Here is an 18,707-nt window from a genome sequence, read left to right on the forward strand (position 1 = left end):
GTGACACAGGAAGAAATCAATATTCTAATAGCCCCAAAATAAGTATATCAACAGGTCAGGCAACATCTGTGGAGAGAGAAAAGTGGAACCTTTCTAATATTCTATTTTCTGGTCTCATTTCTTTCATCTGAAGCAGTTACCAAAGACAACATGGTACCTAATTGGTTATGAGTGTAAATGAATAAACAAAAAGTTATGGAAAATATAATGGTGTGAACACAGCCAAGAGGGAAATTGTTTGTGGAAATAGCTAATTTATCACTAAAAGTTCCAATGGTCTCCTCATGTCATCGAGTGAAACCAAGTCCTCACCTCTATTTGACATGGCCTATTTATTGTCTTTCGGTAGCAACAATTGCTGCCATATCAGTGACATCTCAGTACTAAGAGTTCGTAGATCTTTTATTTTCAGAAAACGGTGCTCACAAACTGATTAAAAAGGGTCACAAGTCAAGTTTCAAGTTCCTGAGGAGAAGAACATAAGAAGAAGGTGCATATTGTACCAGCAACTTCTAATAATAATTTGGTTGTTTTTAGTATGCAACATAGTTAAATTGCATTTTTTAAGTGCAGATGCAATGTACACTGCATAAGTAAACAGTGTGAATACTCACTGAGCTGTCAGAAATTGCAGCTTGGTAAAAACTGGTAATACTTAAACCTATGAGATTTACTGCTCCTGCACCAAAGATAAATGTAGCTAAATGGTTAGGATAAAAGTGAGGAAAAGAGAGGAAATTTTATATCATATCCCTGCACAAATACTTTGGCGACCAACTTCAATTCCATCTCAGACAGATAATAGTTACATGTGACAAAACTATTTTGAGTCTGGTATAAATCATTATAAAAAAATAAAAGCCAGTAGAAAGTGCATGTTGACACACTATAAGGTGAGAGGGAAGATGCATATTCAGGAGCAAGGTGGGAAGGGCTCATTCCTTCACATTGTTGCTTGACTTACCAGCACTGAGTTTCCTTTCATATTTCCCCCCCCCCAAAAACTTACATTTTCTTCCTAAATTTAGGCTTGTTTGAGAGAACAACCCCTAATGTATAAAATTGTCATTTTATCCCTGTTCAATTATGCAGACTGATATTTTGCAAAAGAATCCCAATGATATGTACATTGCACTACAAGTCAGAAATCCAAAGATTAAAAACTAGCCTTTTTCAAAATTATAAACACAAGAGATTCTGCAGATGCTGAATATTCAGAGCAACAAACACAAAATTCCAGAGGAATTCAGCAGGGCAGGCAGCATCTACATAAGGAACATACAGTTGAAAATTTTCCACCTGAAACTTCCGACTTTTTATTCTTCTCTATAGAAGCTGCCTGATCTGCTTGCTTATAATTAATCCACAGGTTTCTACATGCATATTCAGGAAGATATGCATGGAATGGACCATACACGCAGTGATGAGGAGGAGACAATTCCATTTTGAGGCACAAAATAGGGTCTCGCTGCATTCCTCTAATAATGTTACAGCTCTACTAACAATACATTATTTTAAAAGACAGGTGAAATCAGATTTATATTAAAAATGGGGAAATAGATATACATTTATTCTAGTTAATATATCTATATTCAGAAATAATTACTAAAAAAAACTGTGAATAGCAGAAAATTGCATTAGAGCAAAAAGGGGTAAAAGCTCACGCTCATCAGTGATAGCAGAGAATTACTTTAGGTTTGGATTCCTCATCTGATTTCTACCTTTGGTACCCATAATTTTTGAATAGCAATATTTTAAGACTTAGAGCCATAAAAGGAAAAGTTGAAGAAGCCAAATGTTCTATCCAGATCATTATTCTACAGTATGACTCCCTTCTAGCAACTGTAGATTACAGGACACCATATGATAATTTCAGACCTATTCATTAACTGCCAATCTTGATTTTTGACCCTTCTTACTTACCCCTCTTCTCCTTTTTGAACTAAGGACCAACCCCAATAACGTCATCAAATCTACCAAAATGGTGGGGCTATTATGGTTCAGTGAACTGATTTCTATATTGCAGAACCTAAATGACAGCTTTCATAATCCTCATTATCTCTCCTTCTGGACCATGAATGGTCATGGTCATTACCTCAGGAGACCTTCCCTCCACAGCCCCTAGCTGTATTCCAATCCCACATAGCACACCCTTACCTTCCATCCAAGATTCTCAAGCAGAAATGTCCAGCAAACCTTTCTTCAATTTGCTCTTATCCCAGTGAATTTACTTCTTTCTATTTCAATTCCATTCTTTCACTCCTTACTTAATCTCTTACCACTTACAATACTGTAAAAAAATCTTAGGCACATATAGACAGCTAAGGCTTTGGTACAGTACCATAATTTTATATTTACTACAGTATTGCTGCCACAAAAAGATAAACCAACGAATTTCATGACATATGTGAGTGATGATAAACCTGATTCTGATGTGGGTCTCTATTCTGGGCCAAAAATGGGAAGAGGGCAGGGAGAGGGGAATCATAGTTGGGAAGGGGAAGAGTGTGGGAAGAACAAAAGAGACATTCTGTAATGATCAACAAAACAATTTTTTGAAAACAAATAATGTTGCTGGGTGTCTCAGGGCTGGGTTTGTCTGCACTTGTGCCATCCACCACGCTGACACTCCTCTGCCAAGTGTCCAACACCCCTTCTGCAACATACCACTCTCACCATTTGCAACATCCTATGCTCCGACCAGATTTACAAACTTGCTCACCACTCAGGTTGACAAATATACTGTGCAGTACCCTAACTATATTTATGTGCTTAAGACTTTCACACAGTACTGTTTATCTATGAAACCTTTAAGATCATCTGCCATTTCCTTGTCCCAACTACTTCATCTTTACAATAGACATCTAACTCTACATCTCCATTCCATATCGGATGATTGTATTGGCCCTCTAATTCTTCCTCTAACAGAACTCCAAATTGTTCCTTACTAGCAATGCAGTCATTCACCAGGCTAAATTCTTCTGACTATTCAGAGGCAAGAGGTACAACCTTCTTCCCACAGGACATGAGACTACTGAAGACCCTGCCACCTCAGGTCTCAGCATGCGTATGCTGCTTACTTCTTATGTTGTAAATGCACCTTTTTATTTGTTAATTTACTAGTGGCAGTAATACTTTACGTGTTATGTGAGTGAGTTATATGTAATGTGTTGTGTACCTTGGTTCAGAGGGATGTGGTTTCGTTTGACAGCATACATGTGTATAGTTGAATGACAATAAAGTTGAACTTGAATTCTCACTATTCAGGAAGTCTGAGAGCAGTGATGTGAGAAACAGATAAAATAAAGTCTCTGTCAACCCTCCATCCCATTCAATGGATCAACCTTTGCAATTTCTGCCACTTTCAACGTTTTGAAGGACAGTTCCCTTCATCTCTCCAATTAACTCTTCCATCTCTGTCAATCACTCATTTTCATGCAGGAGAGTCAACATCTATTTACCTCTTCCCTTGCCAACATTAAGGAATTAAGACCGTTCATGCTTGTGATGCAATAATTAACTTGCTCTTGCTCCTCTGCAAGTCAATAAATATTTGAATAAAAATACATTGTTCTCAGTCTGTTTTGGTTTATTTCTCAATCTATTAAATAAATTCAATATTGACCTGGGCTTTCTTCCTGTTGTAGTCTTAATTCTAAGGACACTAGAAATTACAAAAGCAATCTCCAAGGGATTATAAACGCATGATGAAGAGTCCTGATGAAGAATCTCAGCTTGAAATCTTGATAGTTTATTCTCCTCCACAGATGCTGCCTGATCTGCTGAGTTCCTCCAGTATTTTGTGTGTGTTGCTTTGGATTTCCAGCATCTGTAAAATTTCTCGTGTTTGAAGGGATTAACTAGCATCACCTGCACCATTTTAAATTAGTCTTAAACTCACACCTTCCCATCATCTCTCTTTTAAAAGGAAGTGTTGAAAAAAGGATGCAGGTAAAAGGTAGGCAACTATAGGCCAGTTGTTTAACAGCTGTAGTTTGGAAAATGCTTGAAGCTAATATTAAAGAAGAAACAGTGAGGCATCTAGAAATAAATGGATCCATCAGGCAGATGCAGCATGGATTCAGCAAAGGCAGGTCTTGTTTGATAAACTTTAGTGAGTTCTTTGAGGATACATGAGTGCAGTGGATAGAGGGGAACAGATGGATGGCATTTACTTGGAATTCCAGCAGGCATTTCATAAGGTGCTGCATAAAAGATTTATCCATAAGATAAGGATGCATAGAGTTGGGGGTGATGTATTAGCATGGATAGAGGATTGGTTAACCAATAGAAAGCAGAGAGTTGGTATACATGGGTGTTTCTCTGGTGGGGAATCAGTGGTAAGTAGTGTACCACAGGGGTTGGTGCTAGGCCCACAAGTGTTTACAATATACATTAACAATCTGGAAGGGGGACTTAAGGTAGTGTATCTTACTTTGCTGATGATACTAAATTGAGTGGAAAAGCAAATTGTGCAGAAAATACAGAGAGTCTGCAGAGAGATATAGATAGATTAAGTGAGTGGGCAAGAGCCTGGCAGATGGAATACAATGTTGGTAAATGTGTGATCATCCACTTTAGAAGGAAAAATGAAAGAGCAGATTATTCTTTAAATGGTAAAAAAAATTGCAGCACGATGCTGTGCAGAGGGACTTGGGAGTGTTTGTGCATGAATCACAAAAGGTTGGTTTGCTGGTGCAGTAGGCTATCAAGAAGACAATGGAATGTTGGCCTGCATTACTAAAGGGATTGAATTTAACAGCAGGGAGGTCATGCTGCATCTTTCCAGGGTACTGATGTGGCTGCACCTGGAGTACTGCATGCAGTTCTGGTCTCCTTACTTGAGGAAGGATACACTGGCTTTGGAGGCAGTACAGAGGAGGTTCATCAGGTTGATTCCAGAGATGAGAGGGTTAGATTATGAGGAGAGATTGAGTCATATAGGACTGTTCTCACTGGAATTCAGAAGAATAAGAGGAGATCTTATAGAAACATACAGAATTATGAAAGGGACAGACAAGATATAAATAGGAAAGTTGTTTCCACTGGTAGGTGAGACTAGAACTAGGGGACTTAGCCTCAAGAGTCGGGAAAGATTTGGGACAGAGATGAGGAGGAACTGCTTCTCCCAGAGGGTGGTGAATCTGTGGAATTCTCTGCCCAATTAAACAATGGAGACTACATCAGTAAATATATTTAAGACAAGGTTGGATAGATTTTTGCATAGTAGGGGAATTAAGAGTAATGGGGAAAAGGCAGGTAGGTGGAGATGAGTCATGGCCAAATCAGCCATGATCTTACTGAATGGCAGAGCAGGCTCGACAGGCCAGATGGCCTACTCCTGCTCCTATTTTTTATGTTCTTGTGTTCAAATCTTGTTCTTGGCAATTACCAATGTATCAATGTTGATGTAAGAAATTCCAAACCACAACAAATTCTTGCATATGATGCTATTTATCTAGCATGAATAGAAAACAAGCATAACAGCATACATATGAAGATTTTCCTGGTAATCAAACCAATAGCTTGAGATAATAGAGCATAAATCAAAAAAGCAAAAAAAAAGATTTAACTTTTCAATAATCAGCATTTACAATTTTTTTTAAAATTGTAATATTCTGACAGTTCTGAGGTACATTATTGAAAACAGAGTTTTAAGTACATTCAGCAACCAGAACAAGTTGCTACAAGTTTCAAGCAATGTTGCAACTAGTCATTCTTCTAAAACCAATTAACAATGTTTAATAAAAAGAGAATTAGGTGCCAAATTTTTAGCAAGGCAGCGTACTTGGGATAGAAAATGTAACGTGCAAATGGAAAGTAAAGACTTCTAAAATTTCTGACAATTTCCTTCACCTCAGCTCTCTTGGTAAACTCTGGATAGTTGCAAAAATTTTAGGAAGGGTACAGAAAGTTCTTTATTATGTCCAATAGACCACATTTTGAACTGTAATTTTGTGGAAAAGAACATTGGTACACTGGGGGGGGGGGGGGAGACTGTCATTCTTGTTAATGTACTGTAACAGATTAAGTTTTCCTTTTTAACTAAGAGTAAGTTCTTTCCCAGCCTGAATCAATTATATCCCTGTCCAATTAACTTTTATTGAGCATAATCACATGAGAACAGAAAAGTATCCAAACATTCAACTATATGGTAGAAAATTTTATAACATATAACAATATAAAGAGTTGGCTTTTCCTTTATTATATATAATTTTATAACATAAAACATTATTAAGAAATAGAAAGAAAATACAAATACTGTGATGGCTATGGAGGATCTTAGAATGGTCTGGTCTGTTCTAATACTTCCCATCTAGTTAAACAAAATCCTACCCTGGTTTGTCCTGGCAAAGTGCAACACCTCCCGCTTCTCTGTATTAAATTCCATCTGCCATTCCTCAGCCCATTTTTTTTCCGACCGATCAGGATCCAACTCAGCTTTAATGGCCTTCCTTGCTGTCCACTATGTCCACAACCTTGGTGTCATCTGCAAATTTGTTTATCCTATTTACTACATTACCATTCAGTTTGATGATATAGATGACAAACAACAACAGATCCAGCTCTGAACCCTGCAGCAGACCACAAGTCATAAGTCTCCAGTCAGAGAGGCAACAATCTACTCTCATTTTCAGGCTTCTCCTGAAAACCCAATGCCGAATCCAATTTACTACCCCATCCTGAATGTCAAATGACTGAATCTTCTTGACCAGCCTCCGCTGCAGGATCTTGTCAAAGACCTTTCTAAGGTCCATGTAGACAACATCCACTGATTTTCTTCAGCTTTCTTGAAACTTCCTCAAAAAACACTAAAAGATTGGCTAGACCTTCTTTACTTTGCTTAAGATGGGGTTTCATGCTGTTATTAGCAGTTCTCCATTACAATTCTACACACATGTGCCTGGACAAGAAATGACATCATACAGTCATCACATGGCCATCCATAACAATTAATATTTCCCAGAATAGGTAGAATAAACATTCTTCTCTACTTTTTCCAGTCCACTGCTCAAGGACAGCAGGACTGTCTCTAGCAGGTCAAGTTATACCACAGACCAGATCACCTTTCTACTTTGTACAGTTCTGCATCACGTCATGGTCGAGGTTGCATATTGAGCTGGAGGATGAGCAGACAACTACTTAATCTAGTCCCAATCACTGGGGAGAATTCACAACAGTAAAGCAAACTGTTTGGCCCAACACATCTATATTGTTCGATTCCACTAGCTGTAACCCTAATCCTAAAATACAAATAAAGCTGAGCATTTGCTGACAGTGTACTTTCGAAACCAGATCTAAACCTTACAAATTTCACTGCAAATCTTTCAGATCAGTCACGGTCTCAGGTGGACCATTGTGATGAAACTGACTATTGTGAAAAATAAACTCTCACACGAGCCAGATATAAACCTGGAACCATGATTCCTTTCACTGCAATGTTAACAAAATATAATTACGAAGTTTTTAGAAATTTGGGAAAATGCTTCAAATGATGTTCTGAGCATCTCTTGAAGCACTGATCATGCTTCTAAACTTTGTTTTTTTAAACAAAGTATTTACCATCACTTTTAAGGGTGGATTTCCTATTGTAAATTTTTAATGATAATCCATGAGTGAAACCAGTCTATCCTATGAGTGAAACCAGCCCCTGACATGAAAAAGCAGTGAACCGTTGCCTGTCTGTCTGAAAAATCATCCTGGAAACAGTCATGTATGTATGAGTGCTAATAGAAAACTTCTTTCAGCAAAACATTAGCAGAATTAACATTATTGCTGTTCACATCAATATTTGCTACCTCTAGTCATTGGCATAGGTATTTCATCCCAGCAAATAAGCTTGTGGCAGCTACATACATGGGTGATGAGATTTTGAAGAGGAGATGGGAATGCATTTACTGATTTGGCCAGTGATATGATATGCTCACTTTAAAATTCACTATTCGGGTGGCGGAGGTGAGGGAAGTAATCTCAAAGACGAATGAGACCTGCTCGATTACTCACAGGGAGCGGAGGAGTGAGAGAGTAGGAGGGAACGGGCAGGAGGGCATGACAGAGACATTAAATGAATGCCTATGTTCTCCCAAGATAGACATTAAAGGAGAACAGCGGGGTGGTTATCCCCAGGGTCCTGAGACCAATATCCACCCTGAAATCAAACTAACTAAAATGGGTTATCTAGTCATTATCACAATGCTAGTGTGTACAAGCAAACTGCTTTCGTTCCTACATTATAATAATTGGTTAAGTAGTTACTGCACTTACTTACAAAGGCTGTTTTGACTTCCAAAGTCAGAACCAGATCTAACAAAGGCAAAGAGGATGGGAACACAATTACTGTACCTCCTGGTCTCCCTCCGAGTGACAAAACACCTTGAGCTAGAAATACATCACCACTGCTACATCAATTGAGTTTAAAGCTGAGAGACTCTCACTCAATAGTACTGTGGAAGTAACTTCACCAGATGAGCTGCAGCAAGAAGACAGTTCACTATTACTACCTTTCCAAAATATCCAGATCCCAAAAGTGGGGGGGGGGGAATCTGGAATGTCTGAGGTTGTGAAAGCAGCTATATCAATGCTTTTCTCTGCAACAATTGTTAGAATTAAACACATTGTGTATACTCAAGTTGTCATAATAATGATGATGATGATATGGATTTTTTAAAAAAATTAAAATCCCTGTACATTCTCCCCCCCATTTTTTTCATGTTGCCCAAGGACAATTTTGTAAAATGGCAAAAAAAATTCAAATAACTGTTTCAGATTGCTTCCAATTGTTCTTGAAATAAAACTCACCACCAACTTGTATTTGTAATAGTAGATTTGTGCAACTTGGGCTTTGTCAGTCAATGGATATACATTTGACCAATAAAGGTCAGTCCATTGTATAGAAATTTTAAATTTACCTGGATCAATATGCGTTACTGTAAATGTTTCACAAGTATAAGGTTATTTAAGAGCTTAACTTTTTTTCCATATTTTACTTACCTTTTCTGTACAAGCTGCCAATGGAGAATGTCAAAATCAATGCACCCAGATTGAACTACAAGGGTAACAATAGTCACTAGGCTTAGCAGTTTGCCCCACATATTAGCATTCCCAATCCAATTTACATTAACTGCACACAGTATTCAGCAGCGCACTATGAATCGTGACAAATCCTCACTCAAATTCTAATGCCACAATTTAATAGAGGCTATTAACACTGCAACATTAATAAAATGTAAGGAAGATGCGTAAAAATTGAATGTCATGCTCACAGCAATAATGAAAAAGCACAATTAAAGGTTTTGTTCTTCCAAAGGTAATAGTGTCAAGACGAAGGACTTTAAGTTGTTTAACACTGAAATGTAGGTTTACAACTCTGACACTAAATGCTGTAAGTATGTCACCACATAAACACTAGAGACTCTGCAGATTGTGTAAGTCCACAGCAACACATAAAATGCTGCAGGAACTCAATAGGACAGGCAGGACCTGTGGAGGGGAATAAACAATCAATGTTTTGGATCCAGACTCTTCATCAGGACTGGAAAGGGAAGAAGCCATAATAATAAAGTGGGGGAAGGAAAGTAGACTAGGTGAGCAGGAATGTGGGTTGGTGGGGAGGGGAGTGAGGTGAGGAGTTGGGAGATGATAGATGGAAGGTGATGAGCTGGTGAGAAGGGAGGGAGTAAGCGATGAGCCAAAATAGGGGAACTGAAAAAGAGAAAGAGAAGGGAGAGAAATTACTACGAGTTAGAGAAATCAATGTTCATGCCATCAGGCTGGATGCTATCCAGACAGAATATGAAGTGTTGCTCCTCCAACCCGAGAGTGGTCTCATCGTGGCAATAAAAGAGGCCATGGACCAGCACATTGGAATTGGAATGGGAAGTAGAATTGGAATGAGAGGTCACTAAATGACGTGGCTCTACCCACATCAGGTCTCACTGATGTAGAAGAAGCCGCATTGGGAGCACTGAATGTATTACATGATCCCAACAGACTTGCAGGTAAAGTATCGCCTCACCTGGAAGGACTGTTTGGGGTCCTGAATGGTCATGAGAGAGGATAAGAAAGGGCAGGTATAGCACAAGTTTCACTTGCAGAAATAAGTGCCAGGAGGGAGACCAGTGAGAATGGATGCATGGACAAGGGATTCACAAAGAGAGCATTCCCCACAGGAAGTAGAGAGGTGAGGGAGGGAGGCGAAGGGAAAGATGGATTTAGAGGCAGGATCCCATTGAAAATGGTGGAAGTTGTGGAAAATGATGTGCTGGATCCACAGGCTCATGGCATGGTTGGTAAAGATAATGGGAACTCTTAATTTGGAGATAGGAAGATGAGGCGAGGGTGGATATCCGGGAAATCAAGAAGATATGGGTAAAGGAGTATGATGGGGAAATGGAGGAGATATGGATGAGGGCAGCATTAATAGTAGAGGAAGGGAAACCCATTCTTTAAAGGAGGAGGACATCTCAGAGTTCTGGAATGGAAACCCTCGTCCGAGAACAGATGTGGTGGAGACAGGGGAACTGAGAAAAGAGTATAGCATCTTTATAAGTAACAGGGTGGGAAGAGATATGGTCAAGATAGCTGTGAGAGTCAGTTGGTTTATAAAAGATATCAATAGACAGACATCTCCAGAGACGGAGACAGAAGATCAAGAAAGTGGGAAGAGAGGCGGTGGGGATGGAAGAGACATGTCTGAGAATTTGCTCACCACGTATGCAGCATGGCCTAGCAATAACTCTACATCATCTATTCACTCAATGATCCCTCCACATAGATTGCAAACACATTTTCCCCCACAAACTATTAAGACTGCAATATTCATTTCTGTATTACAATAACATAAGAAATAGAAGCAGGAGTAGGCCATCTGGCCTGTCAAACCTGCTCCACCATTCATTAAGATAATGGTTAATCTACAATTGTACAGGAATGCATAAATATCTATCTTTATTTCATTCTTTATGAAAATATGTATTTGATACTGCATCAGATCTGGAGTAGCAATCACTTCACTCTCCTTTACACTTGAGTACTGATGTAAGACAATAAGCAATCAAATACAGAGGTGGACTCAGCTCCACCTATCTGCTATTTCCCCAAAACCCTTTATTGTATCAAACATTGTAAATATTCTGCATACTGATATCATAACTTCCTCTATTAACATCATACCAAATCAGATTGTTGGTCAAGACATTCAAGTTCTATACTTCTCAAGTTTATTAACAGCAGGAATCAAATTGCTATTTTATTAAACTACTTTTAATATATACAGGGTATATACTTGATATGAATAAAAGTAGCCATGTTGGTATTTTATTTTTATTTGAATAGATCTACTTTTATTAAACATTAATTCAATATTACTGCAGGGAAACAACTTCACTGAAGATTCTTGTTTTTTTTTAGAAACTTAGAAAAGCTGGAATGTTTGAATCATTTTTCACTGATGCTGTCATTTTTAATTGTCTAAGTTCAATATCAGAATGGATGATACTCCAGACTTTAATAATTTATTTCTATCGCCTAAGAAATTGATTAGCAGTCATCACTGCTCATCACATAGTTAAAAAGTATTTAGGCCTCAAGTCCAAAATAGTTCTGTTGGAGGTTTAATTCATAAATCACGCAACTTTCACCTTTATAGCAACTTTATGACATTCATAGCAGATGAGAAAGACAAGGCAAATGTCATTTTCACAAAGCTGAGAACAGCACAGCACAGTATGGACAACAGTGCCTGGCTTAGTGCATTTAAAGATGCACCACATCCTTGCGTGAAGTTGCTGCCGTATGAATAATGAGTCACAAGGATCAAAGGTCTACAGTATTAGTTAAAGTTCAAGTTTATTGTCATTTCAACCACATACATGTATACCACCAAATGAAACAACTACTCTCTGGACCAAAGTGCACAACACAGCACATATAATTCACACACAACATAGAGTAATACTTCCACAAATAAGTTAACAATTGATGGGATGCATTTACATCACAGGTTAAAAAGTAAACAGTATAATGCTACTGGCACTTTAGACATGGTAAGAGCTGGATGGGGCCAGTAAATTCAATCATCTCACACCCTGGGGGAAGAAGCTACTTCTCAACCTGACACCCCACTAGCCTCTGCATCCAGCACATATTTCTTCGTAACTTCCACCATCTCTAACTGGATCTCATCACCAAGCACATCTTTCCTTCTGCACCCCCCCCCCCCCCCACATAATTCCACAAGAGTCACTCCCTGCACAACCCTCTTGTCCATCTGTCTCTCCCCAATGATCTTGCTCCTGGTACTTATCCTTGCAAATGGAACAAGTGCCACACCTGCCTCTACACCTCTTCTCTTACTACCATTCAGGGCTCCAAATAGTCTTTCATCTGTGAGAGTGTTGGAGCCATCTACTGTATCCAATGTTCCTGGTGTGGCTTCCTGTATATATGTGAGCCCCAACATAGATAGGGAGATGGCTTCGCCAAGCAACTATGCTCCGTCTACCAGAAAAAGCAGGATCTTCCGATGGCCATCGATTTCAATTCTACTTCCCATTCCAACATGTCAGTCTGTGGCTTCCTCTACTGCCACGATGAGGCCACACTCAGGTAAGGAGGAGCAAAATCTTATATTCCATCTGGATAGCCTCCAACCTGATAGCATGAACATCGATTTCTCAAACTTCTGGTAATTGCTTCCCACCCGCCCTTCACCATTTCCCTCTCTCACCTTATCTCCTTACTTGCCCATTACCTCCCTCCAGTGTTCCTACCCATTCCCTTTCTCCCATGCTCTTCTACCCTCTCCTACTCCCCCTTCTCCAGCCCTTTATCTCTTTCATGTACCAACTTCCTAGCTCTTTACTTCACCCCTCCCCTTCCCCCAAATTCTTGCTCTAACTTCTCATTTTTTCCCCAGTCCCGATGGAGGGCCTCAGCCCAAAACATCAACTATTTACTCTTTTCCATAGATGCTCCATGGCCTGCCGAGTTCCTCCAGCATTTAGTGTGTGTTGCTTGGACTTACAGCATCTGCAGATTTTCTCATCTCATCCTTACAGTCCTTGTTCTAATGCTAAGAAACATCCTGCCTGATGGTAAGGGGTGAAAGAGATTGTTGGACAGATGGGAATGATCATTGAAAATGCAGCTGATCAAGACATTAAGCCACGAGCAACCTATTAAGCCCATCCAGTGCTTAAGCAGCTAAATGTGACCGATGTGAAATTGTTGTGGTCCCTTGCATGCAGTAATTTAACCAGTAATAAATGTAATAATTTTCCTTTCTTCAAATTAATCTTTCCTTCCCTTTCATAAACTTTAAAAACTCATAATGCAAACATAATAAATTTCTATTAAATAACTGGCTTAAGGCAAAATGGGATTAAATCTTTTCTAAAGGTAGATTTAATTTAAATAAGGGTCGGAAATTGATTTTAAATCAAGCTATTTACAACGTAAAAATTTAGTGACAATGTTGAATAGTAAAGTTGCTAAAAACCATAATCCAAAGCAATTTGAAAAAATAATAGCCTAAGACACAATTTAATGCAAGACTCTGAAAAATATTTTCTTACTAAGTGACATGATCAGGCTCAAATATAGGCCTAGCATGTGAAACTTGCACTTATTTTTTGCCTCACAAATATTCAAGCCTGGGTCGACCTTGAGAAAAACACATATGGATTTCACCTTCAACTGAAGAGATTATTCCTATCCTTGCTGTTGATGCTTGTTAAATGAGAAAACCTTGCTCGCACATCTAAGAAGTTGAAAATTGCAGCAAAATGTTCATTGCTTTCCTGTGAATGACTGGATACTCTTCTTTCTTGAGTGCACAATCAGATTGCAGTTCACAAAGTTCTGCCTCTTGTCTCAAAGTCAAGCTCTTAGGCTGAGCAGCAGATTCAGAGGTCCCTCACCCAGTCAGTTATGTCGAAAGGGAGGAAAATAAAGTTCAATTTTGTTCTGCAATTCTTCCAAGTGGTTTTCAATAAGACTCAATATTTTCTGATATCTTTCTTCACTCTTAAGCCCAAGAAGCAGTGGAAACATTTCAAGATTTCCTTTTGAAACATGATTTTTACAAAGATTCAGTTTCCTTTTAAATTCAAGAATCTTGTCACTTTAGGTTAAAATATTTTCTCCAGGGCCCTGCAGAGACGTTCAACTGATTCAAACGATAAAAAATGTCTGCTAAGTAAGCTAGTTTCTAGAGCCATTCTTCCATCTTCAAAAGCACTCAGCAAAATCTGGCCTACTATCTTCTTGGAAGTACTTCTGCAATTCACCTTTCAATTCAAACACCCTGTTGAGAACTCTAAGCCACTGGATTTCTATATGTAGCAGATGACTGGTGTCTTCTTTGTTTAGTTTTTCACACAGTATTTTAAACATTCGCTAGTGAACTGGTTTTTGTTTAATAAAATTAATCAATTTTGTAGCATCATCCAGAACTTTTTCATTTCATCTCCCAAGTGTTTTTGATATCAGTATCTCTCTGTGAAGAAAGCAGTGTGTTGTGACAAAGCACAGTCTTTTTTTAAACAAAGTGGCAGGCCAGCAGCTGAGTTGCGGCACATAATAATTTCCTTCTTTACAATGAAAATTCCCCTCCGATTTTCTACTGCCCAGAAGAGCTTGTTCGCTCCCATAAGTCGGTTGGCGGCATGTAAGGTGAAATTGAGGGAGATAATTTGGGAGGGAGAGGCTGACATCACAGCCAAGTTGGGTGAGTTCACTTAATGCTTGGAAAACGCACTTCATGTTCCTCATCAGCCTAGCGTCCTCCCTTCCATGCAATACAACGCTCACCAATTATCAATAGCCTCCCCTATCTCACATCAAAAACTGAGAATGGACTCAACCAAATAAACACTGTTCTAATGTGCACTACCATACAGGGCTGAGTGACACCTAATGAGATTGTTAACAGGGTGGCTCGGGCACTGCCCGACACTATGAACAATAACATTAGGCATCACTTGATGTTCCAAAAAAAAGTTTAGTTTTTTAAATCATGATCTCTTGTGGAAACCTTAGCAACCTCTTGCAGAACCCCAGTTGAGAAACCCTGCTGTAAACTAACAACAATGCATAAAAATTTATTTCATTTGGCATACAAGTTATCTACTTAGTAAAGTGCTAATAGTGTAGTAGTTAATCTTGCTCCATCATTGAAAAATACTTCTTTGAAATATTCAAGGAATTCATTTTATGTATTTACTTATCTAGAGATACAGAGCAGAACAGGCCCTTCTGGCCAACCAAGCCAAGCAGTCCATTGATTTAACCATTGACTAATCATACAACAATTTACAACGAGCAAATAACCTACTAACCAGAGGAAATCCATGTGCACACAGGAAGAACATAGAAACATTCTTACAGCAGATGCCAGCATTGAACTCTGAACTTCAATGCCTTTTGCTGTAATAGCATTGCCCTAACTATGATGCTATTGTGGTGCTCTGTACTTGTTAAGAAATTACGGATGAATATTCAGGAGATGATTATTTGGATAAGCAGGGTTTTTTCCATTCTAACATTTTAACTCTACATAAATATAAACAGAGTGAAGTTTTTGGGAGCAGAAGTTATTTTGAAAGATACTAAAAGTGGGCAGAAAACTAGACAGGTCATGTCTATATAGAGAAAAGAGAAACTTAAGGATGGACAGAGAGAAAGAAAAAAGAGAAAGAGAAAAAAGGAAGTAGAAAAAGAGAAGAACAAAGGAAAAAAGAAATTTAGGTGGCAGATAGCTTAAATAATAAACAGTGCAGGTGCAAACAGAGGATTAATAGGAACAAAATTGAACTTTGAAATTTTATACACAAGGATATTAGATGTAAAGCTAAAGAAAACAATGTTGAAATTATTCATCGCATTGATTAAGCTACGATTTTGGGAAAGTAAAAGGTTAAGCAATGATCATTAATGAGAAATAATTTTAAGAAGAGTTATGGAAGAAAAACTACTTTTACCAATACATAAATAGCTAAACAAGAAATTTAATGAGGATTAACCTTAGTCACTGAGAGCATAAATGAGATATTTTCTACCAATTAGCATAATAGAAACAATGTCCCATAAATAAAGACACAGCATAAGAGATTTTTAATTAAACACCTTTTATATATAACAATTAAGATAGATAGGCTAGCTAGAAAATGAACGCGAGAAATAATGGTGAGACAATCGGCCATCACCAAAGGAATAATCTAATAACTCACACACTTGTTCAGTTGAACACTGAAACACAAGGACCCTTCAATAATTTTCTGCTCCTCTCAGAGGCACTGCTGCTTTGCTTTCATTTCCAGTGATATTTTCAGAAATAAATGAAATAATAAGATTGCTACAAATTTTTAAAATTATTTTTCGATATTAAAACTCAAGTGAGTGACTTTTTTTGTTCCTTCTGGTGTACACCCCAGAGTTCTGAAAGAGGCGGCTAAAGAGATTGTGGAGGCATTAGTAATGATCCTTCAAGAATCACTAGATTCTGGAATGGTTCCGGAAGACTGAAAAATTGTCAAAGTCACCCCGCTCTTCAAGAAGGGAGAGAGGCAGAAGAAAGGAGTCTATAGGCCAGTTAGTGTGATCTCAGCGGTTAGGAAGATGTTAGAGTCAATTATTAAGGATGAGGTCTCAGCGTACTTGGAGGCACATAATGAAATAGGCTGTAGTCAGCATGGTTTTCTCAAGGGAAAATTGTGCCTGACGAATCAGTTGGAATTCTTTGAAGAAATAACAAGCAGGATAGTTGTGTACTTGGATTTTCAGAAGGCTTTTGACAAGATGCCACACATGAGCTGCTTAACAAGCTTCACATCCTTGGCATTACAGAAAAAATTCCAGCATGGATAAAGCAGTGGCTGATTGGCAGGAGACACAGAGTGGGAATGAAGGGAGCCTTTTCTGACTGGCTGCTGGTGACTAGTATTAATGTTATATGTCACTGATTTGGATGATGGAATTGATGGCTTTGTTGCAAAGTATGTAGACGATATGAAGATAGGTGGAAGAGCAGGTAGTTTTGAGGAAGTACAGAAGCTACAGAAGAATTTAGACAGATTAGAAGAATGGGCAAAATGGCAGATGGAATACAGTGTCGGGAAATGTACGGTCATGTATCATGACTCAACACCAACTGTGAAGAGTTGGCCACATCATCCGTATGCCTGACTCCCGCATACCTGAGGAAGTGCTATATCAACCTGAATGGATAGGAAAAATTAGCACAGGATAGGAAAAGCTGAAGAAGGACTGTCTATGAGGGGACTGCACAGCTCGAAGAATACCTCTACTGTATCACTGACACTAAACGGCTTCAACATAAGGAGAGATTGGGAAAGGCCCAACCAGCTACATCTAGAGCCACTTAAATGACCTACACCTGTCAACACTGCAGAAGGACTTGTGGATTATGGATCGGCCTCTTCAGTCATTGCAAGATCCACAAGTGACCAGATCAACCACCAGGAGAAGAATCATACTCAACTACGAGTGATCGCTGACGATGGTGATGGTGGTGATGATGATGATTATGATGATGGATCATGCACTTCAGTAGAAGAAATGAAAGGGTTGACTATTCTCTAAATGGAGAGAAAATACAAAAAAAAACGGAGGTGCAAAGGGACAGGATTTCCTAAAGGCTCACGAAAATGATTCCAGGATTGTCATATGAAGAGTGCTTGATGGCTCAGGGCCTGTATTCACTAGAGCTCAGGAGTAACCTCATTGAAAACTATCAAATGGTGAAAGGCCTTGAAAGGAGATGTGGAGGGGATATTTCCTATGGTGGGAGAGTCTAAGACCAGAGGATACTGCCTCAGAATAGACGGGTATCCTTTTGGAATGGAGATGAGAAGAAATTTCTTTAGCCAGAGAGTGGTGAATCTGTGGAATTCTTTATCAGAGGCAGCTGTGGAGGCCAAGTCTTTATGTATATTTAAGGCACAGGTTGAAAGATTCTTGATTGGTCAGGGCATGAAGGGATACAGCAGAAGTCAGGAGATTGAGGCTGAGGGGAAAAATAGACTAGCCATGATGAAATGGTGGAATAGGCGTGATAGGCCAAATGGCCTAATTCTGCTCCTATATCTTATGGTCTTAAAGTGCAAGTAGTTTTAAATGCCGTACCAAGTCATAGTTACTTGTTAATAAATTCCTGTGAACAAAACCTGTAGCTCCGAAATATTAACTGTTGAACAATCATTCCATGAGCTAATATTTCAAAATTTCATGCATTTTAAAACAACAAATTTTTTTTAAAGTTTAGCTTTTATTAAAACATCTAATTTTTACTTCATACTATTGTGGGTCGAAGAGCCTGTAATGTGTTGTTGATTTCTATGTTCTATGTTCTACTATGTAAAATATTTAAAAGTCTAATCATAAAAATGCTATCTACTTCCTAGTTTGCTGTATGTGAGATTTTTCCATTATGCTTGGCATCCTGCAGCAAATGTCATTAAGCAAAGGCAGAGAATTTTGGAACTGATACCTGACAGCACTGACATTGGGAGAGGGGAAATCCCCAAGCCTCAGAAATTACTCTGCTGTGGTGGGAACTACTTTTAAGTTCAGTAATTTCACTAACGAATGAAATTTGTAGCCTGTATGCAAAATAATATGGGGAGAAAGGAAAAGTGGAGGTTTTCCACAATAAGTATTTTTAATATCCTATTATTAAGCCATGAAAT

At 38.6% G+C, this 18,707-nt stretch overlaps 1 protein-coding gene across 1 annotated transcript in view; it reads right to left on the reverse strand.

The window, feature by feature from the left end:
• Positions 1-18,707, reverse strand: part of med27 (mediator complex subunit 27) — a 295,482-nt gene that overhangs the window by 128,683 nt on the left and 148,092 nt on the right. The window lies entirely within an intron of this gene.

Source organism: Hypanus sabinus, chromosome 18 (genome assembly GCF_030144855.1).
Source record: "Hypanus sabinus isolate sHypSab1 chromosome 18, sHypSab1.hap1, whole genome shotgun sequence".
In the NCBI taxonomy this organism is placed as follows: Eukaryota; Metazoa; Chordata; class Chondrichthyes; order Myliobatiformes; family Dasyatidae; genus Hypanus; species Hypanus sabinus.